Source organism: Pogona vitticeps, chromosome 1 (genome assembly GCF_051106095.1).
Source record: "Pogona vitticeps strain Pit_001003342236 chromosome 1, PviZW2.1, whole genome shotgun sequence".
Classification (NCBI taxonomy): domain Eukaryota; kingdom Metazoa; phylum Chordata; class Lepidosauria; order Squamata; family Agamidae; genus Pogona; species Pogona vitticeps.
The window spans coordinates 142,046,891-142,069,017 of record NC_135783.1 but is presented as its reverse complement, the minus strand read 5'-3'; the positions used below and the strand labels follow the sequence as shown (position 1 = coordinate 142,069,017).

Below are 22,127 nucleotides of genomic sequence, written 5' to 3'. Positions count from 1 at the left end.
CAGCTTGCCCTAGGTCACACAGGTAGAGTTTTTCCCTGAGGGGCACAGTCGGGAACCGAACCCTCAACCTTCGGCCTCGAAGTCAGATGTCTAACTCGCTCAGCTATCTGGCCAGCCAGTCAAAAGACACTGTATACAGAGACAGGAGGAAGTTATGGACAAATGTGTACAAAGCTCTCTAAACAGCGAATGCTGAAATGAAACGACTGGCAGGTGGTCCACAAGGCGAACGTGACACTTGGCCTATACCTAACCAGCCCATTCCTGCTGCCTGCCTCCATGCTAAAAGCACAGGGTCAGGCCCCTGCTGATGGTCCCTGCCCCCCCCCGCGAAAGAAACCCCAGCCTCTCACTCTCTATGGGAAGACAGAAGCAGCGACCAGGCCCCTCACTGGGCTTGGTGGGCGTGTATGCTTTGCTCCACCAAACCCAGGGGGTGCCACCTGCCACTGGAATAGGCATCTTACTGGATTTTGGATAAGGGAGGGGGTCATTTGGGAAGGGGGAGGAAGTCTGGAAGGCAGACCTACATTAAAAACACAGGGTAAACTATATGTTTAAGGTGCAGTAAATGGTATGTTATTTAGTTTAATTACATTTTCCAGCCTCAGGAGTAAAATCTACTTTAAACTTGTTTGGATTTTCTCTGTACAGGTAAAGGTAAAGGTAAAGGTTCCCCTTGACAGTTTTTGTCCAGTTGTGTTCGACTCTAGGGGGCGGTGCTCATCCCTGTCTCCAAGCCATAGAGCCAGCGTTTTGTCCGAAGACAATCTTCCGTGGCCACATGGCCAGTGCGACTTAGACACGGAATGCTGTTACCTTCCCACCGAGGTGGTACCTATTTATCTACTCGCATTTGCATGCTTTTGAACCGCTAGGTTGGCGGGAGCTGGGACAAGTGATGGGTGCTCACTCCGTCATGTACAGGACAACAGATTTAAAATCACCGTCATCAATTGCACAGAAATGGCATTTAAAAAACCAGAGCCGAGCCTGTCTTTAAGGAAAATATTATTCAGTGGAAAATGAGATACAGTACTTTGGTTAGCAGAGCAGAGATGAGCCCGGTTTTCTGCAGGCAAGCTTTTATTATTCAGACAGGCTTCTGTTGTGAGTTCCTGTTGAAGGGCTGGGAATTTAATGGGTTGGGTGCTGTTCTTTTCTTTTCTTTTCTTTTCTTTCTTTCTTTCTTTCTTTCTTTCTACTGATCTGCTTTCAATTGTACTTTCAAGCTGTTTTCATGTTTTAGCTGCATTTGTTCTTCAGCGAATTCTGCTGCTGCTGCTGGGTTTAGCAGAAAGGGCAGGATGCGGAAACCAACCAACCAACCAATCAGTGCTAATTGGTGCTCTCTAATGAAGGGAGTGGGGAGAGTTGCATCAATGAAGGACCGTAAAAGACCTGGGTGGAGAGAGTTACAGGAAGCAGCTGTCAGTAGAGAGGAAAACATCCTGGAACAATTGTACAGATTTCTGCCACACAGTGACACAGGGGAGTCTGTAGACATCAGGGAGGCGTGTGTTAAATTGGATGGCAGTGTGGTCACATGTGGCTGCACGTGGTGGGCAAGCCACTCTTCAGTTCCCCAGTCTGTGAAATAGAGCTGAAGGATCCTTTCCCCAATGCTTGGTCTCCTTAAGAATGTGGTTACGCTGGCAGCGATAGTCACAGAGGCTGAGCAGAGCCAGGGTACAGGTGGGTCAAGTGACTCACCTGCACAGGTCTGTGTTTGAGGGTGGGGGCGCACGTGCAGAGGTATAGGCAAGACAGAAGGCTGATAGCTGGAGCAGCAATTGTCTGCAGAGATGGGCACCATCTTTTCTGGGTTTTTATCCCCCTCTCCTTTTCTCAGCATGCCCTTGAGACAGCACTGGAGTTATCCAGTGAAGGACATTTCATCATACCCCGCAATAGAAAGGAAAAGGGTGATTTAAGGGGGCAATAACCACCCTGAGGAGCTCACTCTTCCTCCTTTTTAGTTTAAAAAGCAGAATGTGGGCATTCTGCCCTTCTTTCACACTACCTGGTTTTTGCCCTCTCTGGTCTCCTTCTCAGCGTTCCCCACCAGCTTAATAAGCAGGGGCAGAATTTATTTAAAGATTTTATTTTTCCTGTTGCAAAAGAAGGAGGGGACCCTCCATACATTTCCCCTCCTTTCCCCCTTTCTCCTCTTATCCAGAATGGCAGAATCTTCATCACCCCAGTTCAGAAAAGTGGGAAAGTGGGGGAGGGCAGATTGGTTGAATACTCAAGGAAACAGCGAGAGAGAGAGAGACAAATATTTTCAGGAATGGTTTTCATGATATGATCTCTGTTTCCAAGCAAGGGAAAATAAAAAACATTGCTGTTACCACTGCTGCTGCTGCTAATGATAATAAATCTTCTGCTGTTTTTGTGGGACTGTTGTTTCCTGAAGAATCTGTAATTCCTTTCCGAGGAATAACACCCCTTCCCCCTGCCAGTTTATGCTCCTTTTCTGTATTTATTTCCTTTGCTTGTGGTGGAACATAGCTATTTCCTTACTAAATTTAAGGTAGTCTTTACCCAGTATATTTAAGTGACATTTGTGTAGGTAAATGCATCAAGGAGCCTGCAGCCACTCTACCACCAAATTACCATACAGTGTGCTTTAGGATCAAACCACTTTGCTTACTTTGCTTTCATCTCAGGCATTTAATTTGTTTTGAAAAAAAAAAAGAAGAAGTCACTTATAAGATTTTCTGTAACCAGAAAAACAAAAGACTGCATGATTTGTTTCGGGCACTCTTGATTTCAATTTATTTCTTAACAGTGAAGGCTCTTATCCTACTGTTGATGTATGCCATGACATTACGGTCATGGGACAAACCTTGTCAAAATCACTTGGATTACTCAGAATCTGAAAATACCATCATAGTTATATTAGTCGATTGGAACAAAGTGTTCTTTATTCTAAAAAGGACTCAAAGCTCTAGATTTTGGCTGAGTTTTGTTGTGTATCCCTAGGGTTCTGCTCTGGAACTTATGTTCAATACCAAGCTATAACTGTGGAATTTACAAAGCAGTCATGAAAAAGAGTTCTCTCATGCCTATGCAGAGTGCCCTTCCTCTCCAGCATGCACAAACATACATATACATACACAAGGAAGGCAGATACCAGGATACTTAGAAGACCTACATTTTGGAGGAGTAGAGAATATCTTTAGCAAAAGTAAAAAAAACAAAGCAAAGGAAAGTGTGCTGCTTATATACCACTATATACTGCACCATGGTGTTTAAAACATTCTCTGGGCAGTTTACAATTTAATTATGCAGCCCCACCCCCCTCGCTTAACCTGGGTGCTCAATTTATTGACCTCAGAATGATGGAAAGCTGCGTGAACCTCGAGACAGCTACCTGGGATTGAACTCCAGACATGAGCAAAGTTCTGGCTGCAGTCCTGCAGTTTAACTACTGCCCCACAAGACACATACCGTATGCATTTTTAAAAATAGCTTAGTGAGGGCTAAATATGTTCAGTAGCTCCAGTAATATGAAGTCTCTGCTGGAGTGAATTTTTTTTTAAAGCAGGGAAGGGACCCAAACACTGAAAAGCAGTCGAGAGGGAAAATTGAATGGCACATCTTGGAAAGAGATGTGGCTATCTGGAATCCTAAACAGAAGCACTTTGCTCTGCAACATTTTGTCTCTTAACAGCTCCTGACTACATGATGCAATAGGGAAGCCACTTTCCAAGCACCCTTGAAGCTGAGGGAAGATATCCAGCCATGCATATATTGTGATAACTGTTTCTGTGGCTGCATTGAATCATACCTGGCCAAAGAGGATGCCAGTGGTAGGAGAAAGAGCACATTGTGTGCTTTGCTCAGTCTCCTCTTACGTAATACTGTACTGTATCTCCAAGACATTGGCCGCTTTGACAGCACTGGTAAACAATTGCAAAGCAGCACTGACTGGTGATTTGCAATCTCCTTTCTTTTCGGTATGCCTTCTGGTTTGAAAATGAGCATGCTGCCATTTTTCTTCTACAACTGCTGGCAGCTCCTGGGGGTGAGCATTAGATCTTACTTGAAAAATCATAAAACTCTGTTTCCCCCCCTTTTCTTCAAGTTGCTGTTGAAATCTGAAGCTAGAAATCTGGAATCTCATACCATTTCTCCCTGCAACAAGAGGGTAGTGTTGTGCTTTTCCCTAGTTGATTTCCTTGTTTCCTTGCTTGCTCTTGGTAACATGCTACATTTTCCCCAGAGATACAGGCACCCTTACACTCCCAGCTTCCCCATAACATCATGCAGATTCTGCTAGCTTTCATGCTGCCTCCGCCTAATTTCACCCACTCATATAACACAGGGGACCAACATTCCCTCTAATTTTCCGCCAGCATGGGGACCTGCCCCAAGCATGGGGGATTCCAGTTGTGACTAGAAGCAGATGAGAGGCAACGCTGGCTTGGTTGCACTGCCCTGTAGTGCTGTGCACCTGCACAGTTTAGAGAGAACTGTGCGAGGGACTATTGTCCAAACAGGGAGGCAAAACTACAGGTCTATTTAAGGCAGGCATCAGTATGCAAGATCCTGGATCCATTACTTAATTTTTCCAGTCTCACCTGCCAAAATAGCACAATTGTTCCGTGTTCCATTTTTGGAGTTGAGACTGGAAAAAAAAGTTCATGTTTTCTCCCTGCTGGATAAGATTACAAGAGGTTTTGTGTATTTCCTTCTTTTTGACGTGTGTGTGTGTGTGTGTGTGTGTGTGTGTGTGTGTGTGTGTGTGTGCGCGTGTGTGTGTGTGTGCGTGTGTGCGTGTGTGAAAAACTAAAAAAATGTGTGCAAAAGCTTGTATGTTGCATGAATACAGGTTTTTTCTCTGCAAACTACAGTTTTTGTACAAATATACTTTTTACATGAAATATTTTATTATGTGCAAAAAAATACATATTTTGTGTGAAATAATGCATTTTGCCTAGAAAACCTTTCAAGTGAAATACAAGTTTTTCTTGCGCAAATTTTGTGGTTCTTGCACAAAAACATTGGATTTGTTTGCTATTGCTACTGAAAAAAAGTGCCGAGATCCATCTCCTGTGTTCATTTTCCATAACGGTGCTACAGCGTTGTTCCACCAGAAACACAGTGGGAACTTTAAGCCACAGCTTGACTAGTGTTGCTTGGAAAACAGCCCCCCCATGCCCAGATAACCCTGGTGACAGAGGCAGGGGCAGCCAGTTTGTTGAATGGTAAGGCTGGCCTGCACCAATGTTTTTATACACCCTATCTGGCTTGACCAAAGGGATAAAAGGCTGCAGTTATTGAAAGGCCAGGCTTTTTCAAATTCATTCTTTCTCTCCCTCTTCCAGCTCTGTCTTAGATCATCCCTCTGAAGTTGATTTCCTTGCACTAAAAAGAGACACACCTGAGAGTCGTGCTGAGTAACGTGAAAATACAATTTATATAAGTGATCTCCACTTATCGAGAAATTGAGAACAATCTTTTCCTACAATTGTGCTTTCCTTTCTTTTAAATTCATGGCCAGTTTCTGTTTTATGCAACCACTATTTCAGGTTTATGCTGTCATAATCCTTTGTGAAACTTCCTGGCATTCAGAACAGAACTAAACATCTAGGGAGAAAACTGGCGTGCAGACATACTAAAAAGAAGAGAGATGGCTATTAACGTGATAGAAAATGCCATAAATTTAGCAACATGAAGCAAATTATCTCTTGCATGAATCTAACTCATTGCTTTAAAACAGAACATAGTTTTTGTTGGCACTTAAATAACATCATTTGTGGTGGTAATTTGGCTTGCTGCATAAAAAGCTGTCAATGATTGGTAGGCAACTGAGCGACAGCACAGGATGTCCTCCTCCTTTCCCATCATGGCAAAAATCAGGATGAGCTAGCCATGAGCATCAGCGCCCACCTTGACATCAGAGACAGCCTCAACACACCCTCTTTGGCTTGCCTCCTGTCTGAAAAGGACTGTGGCTGCAGTCAATTGGGTAGTTCAAGACAAAGGATGAACTCTGAATGTTTAATAGTCCCACCAGAAGGAAATTCCTAAGGAGATCTGTAAGGAGAAGAAAAGGGAGACTATTGGGCAGTGGAAAATGGCAGGGATTGGCCAGGGAGGGGGCCAGATCCACGACAAAGAAAGTAATGGAGGCTATGAGGTTTCTGGTAGCCTTATAAACTTACACTACCAATCTGAGTTCACCCAATGGTTTCAAATGACGAAGTAAACAAACTGGGCTTCAGCAGGTCTTATCAGGAGTTGGTCTGTCTTGATGACTGTGTTTGGACCGATCCTGTGGTTTTCTTTAACCAAAGGGGATGGTCAATCGGGTGCATAACAAAAAGGTTCTAAGGGTCCTTAACAGCTTGAAACATCTTTTGAACCTCCAGAACCTCAAGCGACAACTTAACTAGGTAGTACCTTTTTAAAAAAATTGGGCAGTGATGGATAGATTAGGCCAGTGATGGCAAACCTATGCCACAGCTGGCACGCAGAGCCCTTTCTGCCGGCCCATGACCCATAAATCACCAGATTGTTACTCCCCCTCCCCTCCACAGCCAAACCTAAGCAGGCGGCTGCAACCGCGGTACTGGTGGCTGGACAGGTGGCAGGTCAGGATCCGGAGCAGCTGGTGCTGGTGGTGGATCCGGAGTCGGGTCTCGAGGCACCTCCATGCCCGGGATTCCCCCTTCCTCTGCCACTTCTGGTTCCGCTGCCACCACGGTACACCACCCCATTATTTTTCCCCAGTTTGGGCACACGAGCCCCAAAAGATTCACCACCACTGGATTAGGCTGACTGCTTTTAGCTGGAGTCAGCTAAAATGGAGGCACCTTGCGGGGAAAGGCCTAGGCAGGGCACCATGCAGAAATAGCAATTTTACTGCTTGGTGAAGACAGCTAATTGCTTCCGCTCGGCTTGTAAAGATGTACAAATATATCAGGTGTTTTCCAAACACCACCTCTCCGGTGCTCCTGTCTAAAAGGAATTAATGGTCATGCCACTTCTTGTGTTCCTGCCAGTAGCAGACACAGTGACGCCTTAATAGTATTTTCAAAGTGGGAAGCATTGGGTGGCTGGTGATATAGACATTGTGAGGAGGAAGACACCAGCATCCCCCGATGGGTGGGCCATCTCCCCTCCTCCTTGAGACTGGGGAATTTGTGACAAGTAGTTTCCCTGGTAGACTGGGGTGACATGCACTGGGCCAAATGGGTACCAGTGTAACTCAGGGATGAAAAACCCAAGGCCAGAGAGTCTGGAAGCCAAACAGAGGTCTCAAGAGAGGGGCCATCATTGGAGAACCCATGTGTCATGAGTGCTTCCGAAGATCTGGACCCAGAAAGGTTAACTGTGGCTGAGGAGAATGTGGAGAGATCGGAAACAGCTGAGCAGCCTCCAGATTCTCCCTCCACAGCAGACAGGCTTCGGGGCAGGCTTCGGAAAAGACTCAGGGCAAGAAGAGCAGAGGATCGCTCTAAGGCTTTCCACAGGGACCTACGTTCACCTAGCCCTGAGTACTAGCAGAATAGAGAGCTTTCCAACAGCTCAAGGAGCTGTTTTAGTCTAAAACAAGCTTCAGTGAAGCCAGAAACTTCGTGGAAGCAAGGAGTCAAAACCTTGGCTGGCATCCACGTCTCTTGTTCCTGTCTCTGAACTCTGGACCTTGACCCTGGACTGCGCTGGTATTGGACTTTGGACCTTGGCCCTGGACTACGTTGGTATTGTACTCTGAACTCTGGACTCTGACCGTGTATCTGACCCTGGACTTTGACACTGGACTGCACTCTGTAAGTTTGTTTTGGGACTTTGGCTTTGCATCCTTGGTATCTCTGACCTTGGACTGGTTTATCGGACTTCGGCTATTGTAACCCCTGGGAACGTGACACCATGCTAGGAAAAATGCCCCCTAAAGGAACAGAGAGTTGGAGGCCCCTGGGAACTAGGTGATTATTGGGGGGGGGCAGGAGAGGAGGAATCCAGAGGAGGAGAAGGGGAAAGTGGGATGAGGTATGTAGATGGGGGGGGCTCTTGCCCAATGTGATAGTGGAGGAGGTGGTGGTAGAGGAAGGGGCCTGGGAAGGTGCTTTAGAAGATCCTGGACACCAGCCAACATCCAGAAGAACTGAGTAACTGGGAATATATACATATAAAGAAGATCCCTGGGCAAGGGTCTTAGTACAGTTATGGCTGCCTCAGGAGGAAGCCAAGAGGCACCAGACAACACAACTACTGTACTGGAGGAAGTGACAGCATCAAGAGCAGAGGCAGAGGCTACATGAACCCGCAGCTGCCCTGTTGTGTCACTGGGAGTGATAGAGGCAATAGGAGCACCCACACCCAACTGAAGGAGGACCATCGGCTCACCAGACTTGGAACCCCTTGCTGTGGGCTATGAGGGGAGGCCCATGACAGAACCTCCCCTAATGGGAGACTTGGAACAGACCAGTGAGCATAACCAGAGGAGTCTCGTACTCTGGAAATGATCTCAGAGAAGTGAAGGGAACTGTCCCAAAGGAAGTGCCTCGTTGTCCGTTCCCCCTGTCCCAGTTGAAACGAATCTTGTTGGCGTTAAACTCCTTTGGTGTCATCCGTAGAATAAGGGATGGAGGACAAAGCCCATGCCGAAGCCACCTAAGGCCAGCAGGGCTCACGCTTTTAAGTATCTGTAGGTTTTGAAAGACTATAATACCTTCATGTAAAATTACCAGCTCTCTACAATACACAGTAGGCCAGACTATTTTACTTAAGATGTGGGACTGTTTCTCCTATTCGTTATGAATGGCATTAAACCTATTTAGCAAGCCGGTCCTTGCCACTGCCCAGTAATTGTTGTTTTCGGTTTTCCCTCCAACATTTTTCAAACCACCAAAAGTTCCAATTTGGTACCCCCCCCAAAAAAAAACCTGGAGAAACTCAACGACTGATTCAATGAATTTGCTCTAGTTGGGGGATAGTATTTGGATTTAGCCAACTGACTGGAAGTTTTTTTAAATAGTGTTTTAAAAAATCGGCATCATAATATTATCACTTTTTGTAGCACTGAGTAACAAAATAAAAGGGGACATGTTCGATTCGTTCAAAGGCCCATTTAGCCCTGTTTTTTTTCCTCCAGTGGCCAACTGGTCACCCACAAGAAGAACACAAAGAAGACTTGAATGAAACAGAGCCCTCGTGGTCATCTTCTCCAACAAGTACTGCACTGCATTTCAGAGGCCTACTGCTTCTGATACCAGAGGGGGATATACAGCTGTTATGATGAGTAGGCCTTGGAGCCCCTTGCCTTCCATGATTTTGTCTCAGCCTCTTTTTTAAAGTCATCCAAGCAGGTAGACATCACAATATCTTGGGGGCACATATTTCGTTTTGTGACTGTGTGCTGTATGAAGAAATATTTCCTTTGAAGGACTCAATGCTGTGTTCTGTCTGTCATCATTCAGCTATAGGGGATGATCCTGAATTCTAGTCACTCATGGTCTTCACACTGCATAAAACTTTTTTTAACTTCTCTTCAATCTCCTTCTAGTCATTTTTTTTCTAAGCAAAACACCAGAACACCAAAGAGGGTAACCTTTCCTCATATGGAAGTTAGGCTGGGTCCTTCATCATTTTGGTTGCTTGTTCCTTCAGTTTTTCTAGCTCTGATATCCTTTCGCTATTACAGTGCCCAAAAACTGTGCCCAGCCTTACCACATGTGGTTCACCACAGGGCTTGTATACAGTCAATACGAGCTCTTTTATCTTCACTTACTTTTCTAATTATGCCCACATACCATGGATTTTCTGTTTCCCGCTTCGAGGACACACTATCATTTTGAGCAATCTATCCATCACAATCCGAACATCTTTCTCTTGTTGCTAGTTCAGGTGTCATCCACTGCACATGTGAAACTGGGGTTTTTAATTTGAATCCTCTTTTGTTTTAGGCCTAGCATGCACCCTTTTATACTTGCTTACACTAACCTGCTGATTTAGTTCAAACTGCTTTGATATTTCAGTTATTTGTAGCTCAGGTCTGGGTATTATAACAAAGACAGATTTTTGTTGTTGCTTCCTCCTGGGACATGAAAGGTCAAGTGGTCTGGGAAGTATCAGAAGTTCTTGCATGACAAGAGGAGGCTTTATGGCTCAGAGGAAAAAAAATTGACTTCCACCCTCTGCTGCCTCCCTTCTTCTGAATGATCGCTGCTGCCAAGAATGCTGTTTATGGCTGAAGTATAACATCATAAAGGGGATTGCTGCTGAGCCATTAGCCCATGGATCATCCTAATGAACAAAGTTACAGATTATTCTTATGAGCCTGTATACATCTCCTTGTGTGTGTCAAGATGCTGGGGGTTTCTGAGAGTACAGAATGTAATAGCAAATGACCTGCCCTCATCTCAGATACATTCAGGAGTGCTTCAGATTGAGTGCAAGGCAGTGGCTTCTTAGCATAATAATGAACCTGTTTCCTGTCCCACAGGATTCCTACAGAGGCCTCAGTGATTCCAGCATTTCAGTGTTCAGATGAAAGCTCCAATTTGCTCATAAAACTCTTCCTGCTCTCCCTATCCCTTAAAATGTGCCAGTGTACAGTGGGGTCTCGACTTACGAACTTAATCCGTATTGGAAGGCAGTTCTCAGGTCGAAAAGTTCTTAAGTCGAATCTTCATTTCCCATAGGAATGCATTGAAAACCATTTAATCCATATCTGCTCTTTTCGTCCATAGAAACTAATGGGAAGCTGCTATTCTGCCTTCTGCCACTAGAGGGGGATAGTTTGTTTCTTTTTTTTCTTTTAACCTAAGATGACTTAGCTTTTAAAAAAAGGGGAAAAAAGAGTTCGTAACTCGAATCTATGTTCGCAAGTCGAGTCCATATATTCCTATGAGAGCGGTTCGTAAGTCGAAATGTTCGTATGTCGAGCCGTTCGTAAGTCGAGACCCCACTGTAGATGCTCTCAGTTTAGTGCAAGCCTGCGCAACAAACGATCCACCAAGCCAAACGTGGCTCATCTACACAGAGCCGCCATTTTGTCTTCCTGGGGACTGGCCAATCTCCTTGTTTTTGCAGCTCCAGGGGGACAACAAAAAAACTGGAAGTGAACCGAAATACTTCTCCAACTTCAATGGGCAGCCGGAGATGGCAGAATTTGGCTTTGGGAGATTACAAAAGAGACAAGCATGGTGTAGAATGTTTTTTTACGGGCAAAGGGAAAAGCACAGCAGCAGGTCTTGCTCCCTTCCTCCCCTCCCCCCCCCCCCGCCACACCACCCTCCAGAGTTGCCAGGTCACCCACTGAAATTTTAGGGGTTACTATGTGGGTTTCACCTTACAAAGCTCCAATGGAAGAACTTCCCAAAGTAGGGACCTTGAGCGAGAGGTAGATGATTCCTCCGTGTGATTTGGGGTGATTGCAGCCCAATAAAGCAGACTTCGCAGTGTTTGGTATGTCTTTTTGCAGCCACCATTCCAGACCTCTGGGTTTTGGTGTGTAGACAGGGGACAAAGGAAAGGGAAACTTCTGTACTCTGAGCTGCTTTCTGCCATTGCAATGCTGGGCATCACCGAAGGCACCAGCGTTCTCAGCATTTATCATCTAACAGTATTACTACAAAATCCATGAAGAAAATCAATTTCAAGGCCATTGTTCCGTTTTAAATGGCATCTCTGCATGGACATTCAAGCAATTTGGCCCTTCTTGGAATGCAACGGTCTGGAGGCCGTTCCTTGTAACTGCTGTATAATCTTTAGTTTGGATGCAATTTCATTTCTACTATGTTCTCTGAACACTGACGTCAGTTGTGATTGGCGCTTGAAATAATTAAATTTGGAGGGATCTAAGTTCCCCAAATTCCCTAGCCAGTAGGCTAGGAGGATGCTAGGTAAGTGTTCAACCAAGTTCTGGCTGCGGCTGATGTCCTGTTCTTTGTGAAAACTCTTCATGCATACCCCCCCATCCTCTGCAGGCTACCTCTGCGTGGGGTGGGGAGTATGGTGCTCAAGTGCCTGTGTAATTTTTTCCTCTTTAACAAGGGAAAACTCTTATGCTTATAAAGGTAAATTTTACCATAAAATTTGAAGAGCTGAAAAAAATATTAAAGATTAACTGAAACCTAAAGTGTTCTTTAGTTATGCGCTAGTTGCCACTGGATGGTGATTCAGAAAATTAGTTTGATTGCAGTGGTTTATCGTAGAGATGGACACAAATCAGCAAAATTGTGGTTCATGGCTACCTATGAACCATGAACTTTCTGAACGTTTAAGAAACAGCAACCATGAATCGGTTTGTTGTTGTTGTTGTTGTTGTTGTTGTTGTTGTTGTTGTTGTTGTTTTTTTTTTTTTTTTTTTTTTTTTTTTTTTTTAAATTCATGCCTGGAAGGAGGGGAAACAAACCCCCCTCTCTCTGCCGGGCATCTGCCCCCTTCTCACTGCCCCGTCACTTCCCTATCTGGTCCTGCTATCTCCTCCTCCTCCATTAGCATTCTGGCTGCAACGAGAAGCAAATGGAGATCCCGATCCAGCACTGCATGGCTGCGCAGCTGACAGGGAATGTTGTTCTCCACTGATCTCCCTAATCAACAGGGACCCCAACACACATGCAGAGATAGTAGGCATGGCTTACAGAAGTTAGGCCACTGTCTCTGCGCATGCCCATGCCTGTTAACTGATAGGCGGGCGCATGTGCAGAGACAGTAGGCCCAGCTCCCAGAGGGGAAGCCAGGCCACTGTCTGTGAAGATGACAGTAGTGAAGCAGGAGGAAGAGGAAGATGAGGCAGAACAAGGTAGGGAGGCAATGGGGGTAGTGGGAAGGGGGCGAAGGGTAGGCTGTGGGGCCAGGGTGGAAAATGAACCAGGAAGTTCATTAAATAGCTTTAAAATTTCATTGTTTCGGTTTGTTTTGGTTCCTCAGTTTTGACAAACCTGACCTGACCTGACCCACCAAACCAGTGATTTTTGATGAACTCCCTGGGTTGCTTTTTGATTTGTGTAGATAGTTTATCTACAATAAAGTCAAGGGTGTGCATGGAATACCTTGGATTCTATGCACCCATGCCTGGAAACTTGTTTAAGCCAGTAAGAAGGTAAATACATATTTCTGGTCTCCTTCCTAAATAATGTGCAGCTGTTTAGCATTATATTGTAAGGCTAGTTGTATCCTGGCCTATCTCATATTAAACTGCTTTGTTGCTACCTTATATTATTTCAAGCAACTTTTCCCAGCCTTGTTGGACTACAGCTTCCATCATCTGTAGCATTTGCAAGTCTGGGGATATGCAATTGGGTAAGTCTACTCTAAGGCATATGAGAGCTGGTAGCATGAACAGCTCCCATTGTCTGTCGTACACAATCTCTCCCTTGCACTCTTACGCACAACCACAGGCTGTTGAACAAAAATGCAATGTAACCATTCTTTTTGAGCTGTGGCCTCCCATTCAGGAAAATAATGCCATTCATTCATTCATTCATTCATTCATTCATTCATTCATTCATTCATTCATTTTCCTCCTTTCTTCCAAGAATGGGACGCATTTGTGAAAGAATGGTGGCATACAATAAAATTAAATAAAACAAAGACTATTAAAACCAAAACACTAATGCAAATATAGAAGTTTTAAAACACAGTATACTATCTCTTTCCTTTGTCCTTTCCACATTGACTTCATTACACTGGAAGCTACTTACCAGCTGCAGTCTAGGCCACTGCATGATTCCACTGGATTGTACTTGAGTGGAGAAAATGGGGCGCAATTAGAATCTACAACGGACTCATCATGCAGACTTCTCTGTATCTTCTTCCTCTGCCAGTTTTGGGTTCAGACAGTGCTGGTCGGATTGGCTCAATAAAGAAAGTTACAGCCTTGAATTTGCCAGGGCAGGGCAGTTAATGTAGGTGCCTTTTTGAGGTGGCTCATTCATAAGGTCCCCCATAGGTTGGAGGTGACCTGATAGCTTTAATGCTTGTAATCAGATCTCAAGATGAGAACCTTCTTTAGCCAAGGCATGTTTTTGCTCTTGAAAGTCTTTGAACATTTAAGGGCAAGAAGGCACTGCACACTGGAATCATGCTGCCATTTGTCATTAGGAAAACCTTTCAAGGTAGCAACACCATCGTACATAATGACATGAACCCTAGTGCAGACAGTGAAAGCAGCTGGGTTTTCATTCACTTTTAATACAGCCTTCCCCAACTTGCTTGTTCATCAGGTGTGGTGGACCATGGCATCCTCCGTCTCCATGGTCAAACACCGGGGTGATGAGAGTTCTATTCCGACACATCTCGAGAGCAACAGATTAAGGAATCCAGACCACTGCATAAAATATTTTCCTGGCTTCCAGAAGTGGGGCGTTACATTTTAGTGTAGGATAGGACAGAAAATGCCAACTCCCGTAGAGGTTAATAATAATAATAATAATAATAATAATAATAATAATAATAATAATAATAATAATAATAATAATAATAATAATAATAATAATAAATAAATAAATAAATAAATAAATAAATAATAATAAATAATAAATAATAAATAATAATAAGATGATGATGATGATGATGGATGGGGAAAAAAAGAAAATAAGAGATAACTTTGGGGGTAGAAAGATAATAATGCTGACTTGTAGGGGGAAGTTTTAGAGGGATGTTTTGGAGAGTCTGAGGCAAGCTGAACATTTTAAGGAATGTGTTGGAAGAAGGAAGGGAATGATTCTTGCAAGACAAGGATATAAGGATGTGGGCCTGTCACTTTCTAAAGTGGGGGAGCCTTGTGGACTATGGAGAAAGAGACAGTAGCACTTGGAATTGCCTACCTTTTAGCAACACCCTGAAATTTGCCTGTTGAGATGGACCATCAGACCTTCCTTAATAGGACCCACGCCCCCTCTTGCTTTAGTCTTGCAGCAAACATCTGGTTCATTTGTTTATTCCTCAGACATCATTTCCAAGGTAAGGTATCCATGTTTCTTTCCCCAACTCCCATTTCTTTCTCACAACAACCACGGAGGAAGGTGAGCAGACAAGAATGCTGAAGGCAACCCAGTGGTCCTCCAATTGTCTGGGACATCCACTCCCATCAATTCCAACCACCATGACTAATGGTGAAGAATTAGAGGGAGTAGCAGCCTCAGGTATCACAAGGGAACCCAGGCTAGGGAAGGCTGACTTGATTTGAGAGACTGGCAGGGAATGGGAGCTGGGCTTCCCTGATCAAAGCCAAGGATCACTTCCAAGACGTGCATCGCCGGGCTGCTATGTGGTTGGCCGTAAAACATCAGACATTTCTGCAAGATTTTCATTGTCTGGCTGAGCTCCATAGACGCGAGAGCACTTTCATCTAGAGATGCTTAAGGAACAGAAGCATCTGAAGAATAAATAATAGAAAGAAGTGAGGGAGGAATTTGGGCCTACACGTTAGTTCTGTAGAAAGGAAGAATATATTACAATACAATCTGCCAAGGAAAGAACGGGTTGCTTTCTCAGCTGATGAAAACCTGTTATAAGCTCAGTCTTAGTCCCCAGTTGATGGTGCACGCTGTAGGGCTTTAAATTCTGGACTGACTGGTTTGGTGAGAGTGGCACCGATGCACTTTTGCCAAGCCCAACATGCTGAGTGTGGTTCTTACTGTGCAAGCCTGTACAATAGGACCCCCATATCTGTGGAGCTGGTGTCCACAGTCTCAGTTGTCTGCAGTCGCCCCCCGGTGCAACACAGTCCACAGTCCACACACACACACATACACACACCGCAGTGTGTATGCATACTTTTCTTCTTCTTCTTCTTCTTCTTCTTCTTCTTCTTCTTCTTCTTCTTCTTCATCATCATCATCATCATCATCATCATCATAATTGCAGATGGAAGAATTTGTGGATCACTGCATTCAGCCCCTCTCACGGACATACAGTGGGGGAACCCCCAACCTCTGGCGCCACAGCCAGATCCCTAAACCCCTGAGTTATCCAGCAGTTCCTCTTCACCCTTTTTCTTTCTCTTGTTCTCTTGAATAAGTTCTCTACTGTCCACAGTTTTAGACATCCTTGGAAACTATCCTGGCAGATATGGGGGTCTTACAGTATATGCCTACTCACAATTAATATCTTTATATTGGAGATTATCCTGAAGTAATTGGGTATGTGCAATTGCCTGGGAGTAACCACCACTGAACACAGTGCGATTTGCTTAACGACTAGCCACACATAAGTTAGGCCTGCACGCTTAAATATACCCTTTCTGTCAGAATGCCCATAAGAAGGCTTTTTGGTACTCTTGATAACACACCTGAAAGGAAAGGCCACAAACCAGTTACAGTAGTGCCTCGACTTACAAACGTCCGGACGTACGACCATTTTAAGTTATGATCAGCTCCGGCTGCAAAATTTTGCTTCGAATTGCGTCAGAAGCTTTCAGTTACAACCAAAAAAAGGCAGGGGGAAAAGGCGGGGAATTCAAATTGCTAACCATTGGTAGGTGAAGAGGCTGCTTCTTTCGCCCCAACGGTTTGAGCAGTGGTCCCCAACCTTTTTATTGCCAGGGACCGGTTTTGTCGAAGGCCATTCTTCCAAGGACCGGGGTGGGGGGGCTGCTGCCACTGGCATCTGTGAATGGGGGTGTGGGGGGACGTCTGTGCGTGGGAGTACTTGTTATGCAGTAAGTTGTTGGAGGATAGCTATGAATCAAACATATTACTTTGTCCCCACCCCCCAACCACTAATTAAGACCTGGTGTTGTGCCCGAGGAGCTGTCGGGGCCCCGGATGCTGCCGCTGCCACCCCCTCCCTCAGCAGCGAGGACACCCTGCCAATCTGTGCCCTTGGCTGCCCTTCCTGTCTGCCCAGGCGGCCTCTTGCCCAGCCAAGGTCCCGAGAGGCCAGCGCTACCAGCCTCCAGCCACCTCCAAGCTCTGAAAGGGGGGTCCTGCTGCCGCTGCTGTCCCTCCCCGCCTGAGCTGGGCTCTCTCCGAGAAGGGCCGGCATGGCTCGACCTGCGGGTGGAAGGGCCGCCTGGGGAGAGGGGAGGGGAGGAGGGGAGGCAATGGCGCGGAATGGGAGGCGGGCGCAGGATCGGGCCTGTCACAACATGGGGTTTCCCTCTCGCCTCCTCTTCCCGCTCTGCCAGGGGTCCCAGGGCAATGGGGCGGGGTGCACCAGGCTCACCGGGAAGGGTTGGCCAGGCAGGAAGCAGTAGGATCGTTGGCACGTGCTCCTGCCCATCCGCTTGCCCTGGGTGGGGCGGCGCTGAGCCCCATGGCTGGCCATTGGCACTTCCCATGCAGGCTACTGCACAAGGGGCATTGGGGGAACGGTTACCACAAGCAAGTTAGACACGCCCACCTACAAGGGTGACATGCCCCCCCAAGCAGTGGGGGAGGAGATCCGTGTCCGTGGCCCAGTTCCAGCCAGTCCGCAGACCAGCAGTGGGCCACGGACTGTGGGTTGATGACCCCTGGGTTAGAGCGAGTGTGATCGGAGGAAGCTTCGGACTGCCTGGTAAGTGATTTTTTAAAACTGTTCTGGGTGGGTTTTGCAGCATGGTTTTGGGGTGGGTGGTGGGATTATGTTTTTATGCTGTGATGGGTCTTGGGGGATTTGTTTGCTTTTTGGGTTTTTTCCCCATTTCCAATGGGTCTTGCAGGGTTTACTTGCTCTTTGCTTTGCTTTTTTTGCATTTCTGAAGGGTCTTGCACAGTTTGTTTGCTTTTCTTCCCCCCCCCCCCGCCCTTGGCCGGAATGGATTAATCACGTTTCTGATGGGTCTTGCAGTGGGGTTTTTTGGTGATTTTTTTGGTGATTTTTTTCCTTTGGATGGAATGGATTAATTGCATTTCAGTGCATTCCTATGGGAAATGGTGCTTCGACTTACGACCATTTTGAGTTACTAACGGAGTTCCAGAACCAATTAAGTTTGTAAGTTGAGGCACCACTGTACTGTAAAGCTTTTAATATTTCTTTACTTATTGAAAGTATTTTGTAGCTGGCTTTTGTTTGTTTCTGAGGTATGTGGTGGCCCTGTGAGCTAAACCGCAGAAGCCTGTGTGCTGCAGGGTCAGAAGACCAAGCAGTCGTAAGATTGAATCCACGCGACGGAGTAAGCGCCTGTCGCTTTGTCCCAGCTCCTCGCCAACCTAGCAGTTCGAAAGCATGCAAATGTGAGTAGATAAATAGGGACCACCTCGGTGGGAAGGTAAAACGGCGTTCCCTAGTCATGCTGGCCACGTGACAACGGAAACTGTCTTCGGACAAGCGCTGGCTGTACAGCTTGAAAAGGGGATGAACACCGCCCCCTAGAGTCGGACACGACTGGACTAAAAATGTCAAGGGGAACCTTTACCTTTACCTTTTGTTTGTTTCTAATTGATTTTGACATTATGTTAGAAATCACATGCTTGAATCCACACAGATCCCTCCCTGTCTGCTTTGTTGTGCATCCTCAGCACTTATTGATTGGGGGAGGGGAAATACCAGCAAATGCCCTCCCTGATCAGCTGTCCATAATATAAGGACACTGGCAGAAAGAATTTTCAAGTGGTGTACAGGAAGGATCTGAGCTGGTACATGTTTTAAGAAGAAATACCTTCTCTACAGTCAGATAAGTTCATCTGAGGAGATGGAACCAGGTTGATCATTGACCAGTTCTGGGCCTGCAGAGCTACAGAGGACAGGAATGACGTCAAGTGCAGAGCAAATAAAAGGTTGCTCTGACCTGCACTGTGGCAACTGGCAGCTGGAGGCTGCCTAAACAAGGCCATTCTATGGGACCCTCCCCACCCCCAAATGAGTCATAACTCAGCAAATAAGAGGACTGCTGTCTTGGAACATATGGGCAGGCTTGCCTAGCTTGTTACTGTTAATTTGCTGTCACACAACTTTCCCTCCAAACAAATTCAGAATGCTTAATTTTGCTATTTCAATATCATTGCCATTTTCATCTCTCTCTCGGTCTCTGTCACTCATTCACTCATTCACTCACTCACTCACTCACTCACTCACTCACTCACTCACTCACTCACTCACTCACTCACTCACTCACTCACTCACTCACTCACTCACTCACTCACTCACTCACTCACTCACTCACTCTCTGTTTCTGGATCCAGAGCATCAAATGTACCTTTTTTGCTTCTCTCTGAGGTTGGAGGTTCCAACCAAGTGGTGGTGGGGCAGTACAGTACTCCCATACTGTGGCCCGAGCTTTGTCAAAGACCTGAAGAAGGAGGTCCTCTCCTTCATGTCAACCCTTGGTATGTTTCTGGGACCATATAGGTTTGCAACTTTAAGTTAACAATTTAGTGTTACTTGATAAGAAATAAGCAAAGATTTAGTGCATTATTTAGTACATTTTGAAATTTATCTTATAGGAAGTGTATTGAGCATCTTCCTCCCCAAAAAAAGAACAGGTCAATACACACAAAACACTGTCTTATTCTACCTCATCACAAACCCTGAACTGGCTCCCAGTTTGAAGTGGACCATTGCAAAATGTCCTTTGGTATATCTTCTTGTCTGTCAGCATCCTTGCAGTTTCAGTCCAATTCTGAAAGAAAGAAAGAAAAAGAAATTGTCAGTCTGGCCAGGACAACATATATGACTTATTCAAGAATTTATTCATTTTGTTGAGGAACTTGATATCTTCGGGTGGGCAAGAAACGAGAATCGTTCAACGTCTTTCCTTTCTTCCAAGTCTGAACTGGATCAAATTTTCTGAAATTAAAGGCAAACTCAAATGTTATAGATAGCCCATGATTAGAGCTCAGAGCATGTTATCGTGACTGAGGCCATCTTTCCAGTTGAGAAATTAGACTTCAAAGGGATCTCATGCTTAAGTCCTGGAGACCAGGCAAGCTAATTTGCAAATTTCCTTCTACGAAGTAGAAACTTTCAACAGTTAAGGGTTTCCCTTTTCTAATCGCTACCTATGTATGACGTGTGCCTTAAGTGCCAAAACATTGTTGGCTGGCAAACCAAGAAAGCCATGCTTAGGGATTTGTAGCACCCAGTTGCCCATTTACTTTGCTTGTACAACTGTCATATCCATGATTCTGAGAGTTTAATCCAAACCGTCTGCCCAGAACCTGAGCATCCTGGTGAAACTGTCCTAATGGCTCCTGCATTCATACAGTCCCTATAGCAGAGGGGAGAAGGGGCTGTTATTCCTCAGGCAAACACACTGCTGCCAACAACCTGTCACTGAACAGAACAGGCTCAGGTGCCGATGTCTCCCTCCTTTACTTTTTCCCTTCAAAGCAGCATCTGCTGCAGACCACCCACATTACAGAGCTTGAAAAGGGAAGGCTCTCAGATGTTTGCAATCCAGGGAAAGATGATACCATTTTGCCTAGCTATGAGGTGCAATGGCAGAATTAGGCTAAAGTGACAGGGCGGCCTGCTTCAGGTACAATGTGCTTATGGAGGCAATCTGGACTTCAAAAACTATGTAACATCAAATAGAGAGGGGGGGTAAAAGGAGAGGGAGAGGGGGGGAGGGAGAGATGGTTTAACCTTGAAGATGTGTGATTTAATGGATGAGGATGGTTCCTCCACCAAGGCACATATCACAAGTATTCCAATATACCAGAGCACAGGTTGCTGTCCTCTGAAGATGCCGGCCACAGAGACTGGTGAAACGTCAGGAAGAACAACTTTCAGAACACGGCCAAGAAGCCCGAAAAACCCACAACAACTATTCCAATATAGTTCAGTGGCCAAGCTGCCATCTGTTGACCATCCTCCTGATGACCAGCCCTTCGTTTTTAGCTAGGTTGGTCCTCAGATGGCAGACTTGACGTCTGTCTTTGAGGTTGGACTTTTAAATCTTATTAGCCTAGTAGTCAAACCTGCCCTAGCTTATATTCCACTACTCAGCTTTTGATGAGGCAGCAGAGCTGAACCTTGTGACCCCCTGCACATGTGCATGCACTTGTATGTGTATACACTTACATGCTCAGCCATTGAGCCAGAAAAGGGCTGCTGGTGGGGTGGAGTTTTTCTATACTTGCCCTCCGTGCAGTGAACTACCGTGTTTCCCTGAAAATAAGACAGGGTGTTATATTAATTTTGCTCCAAAAATGCATTAGGAGTTATTTTCAGGGGATGCTTTATTTTTTTCATGTACAACAATCTACGTTTATTCAAATACAGCCATGTCATCTTCTTCTGGTTGCTGCATAATGGTGGAGGGTGGAATTTCACTTAACTGGGACTTATTTTGGGGGTAGGACTTATATTACGAGCATCCTGAAAAATCATACTAGGGCATATTTTCAGGTTAGGGCTTATTTTTAGGGAAAGAGGGTAGTCCAGGCAGCAGAAGATGCAGCGTTTCATCATACCTATGTTACACTTTCTGCTGAGGGAATAACAAGAGCATTATTTTCTCTGCTTCCTTTACGGATGGGTATGGGAATTAGTGTGGGATTTTTTTTTTCAGCAGCAGCCAGTGAGAGACAGGAGGGCATTTCCCACTGAGGTTCCTGGAACATCTGGTGAGGACTCCTGTAGGCAAAGATTCTCTGCACATTGATTAGGGCCCCTCTTGTTTCCAACACTTTCCACTCTTACCAGGTGTGAGTCGGTCTTTGCTGTGTTTTTCCGAACTGACAGAGATGCAAGACATAGAGTGAGACCAGAACCAAGCCACAGGCCTTTCGGAGGTAACCTATGGTCACCTGATCTCTCTCACACTCGTATACACCAGGGGTGGGAGAGCAGGAGAATATCTGAGTGTTGCTATTCTTAATGTTCATCCCAATATGTTTGAGGCTGCAGGATTTGCTACTGAATGCTAATAGAATACTGGATATTCTGCACTCACCAAATCCTGGCATGGCTGGGAGTGCCTTGGGGCCATCTAGCTTGCCCAAAGTCACATAGGCTGGTTTTTATCCCAGGAGGTACAGTGAAGGATTTTCCTCTTGACTCCTGGCTCTACAGACAGGTTCTCCAAGTCACTGAGCTACCAAGCAAGTGATAGGAAACAGACCACCTGATTTCTTTTGAGTTTACATGTTTAAACCTAAAGCTATTACTACAGCAGTTATACAGAAACCTGCAAACCTCGGTAGATACTTCCAAAATGACAAAACAAAGTTCTCTCCCATTTGCACCTGTCAAATTCAATGGTTACATTTATTCCCAGTGTGGAGATATGTGTGCCTATG

The 22,127-nt window shown here is 45.4% G+C and overlaps 2 long non-coding RNA genes across 2 annotated transcripts in view; one reads left to right on the top strand and one right to left on the bottom strand.

Annotated features, from left to right (window-relative positions):
* The first annotated feature begins 3,907 nt into the window (after nt 1-3,907).
* The window catches only part of LOC144587590 (uncharacterized), a 20,942-nt gene continuing 2,722 nt past the window's right edge, over nt 3,908-22,127 (top strand). The window contains exon 1 of the long non-coding RNA XR_013542742.1: nt 3,908-4,030. This is a non-coding gene — a long non-coding RNA (uncharacterized LOC144587590). The remainder of the gene's footprint in view (nt 4,031-22,127) is intronic.
* Nucleotides 19,297-22,127, bottom strand: part of LOC110074262 (uncharacterized) — a 16,152-nt gene continuing 13,321 nt past the window's right edge. The window contains exon 4 of the long non-coding RNA XR_012087832.2: nt 19,297-19,504. This is a non-coding gene — a long non-coding RNA (uncharacterized LOC110074262). The remainder of the gene's footprint in view (nt 19,505-22,127) is intronic.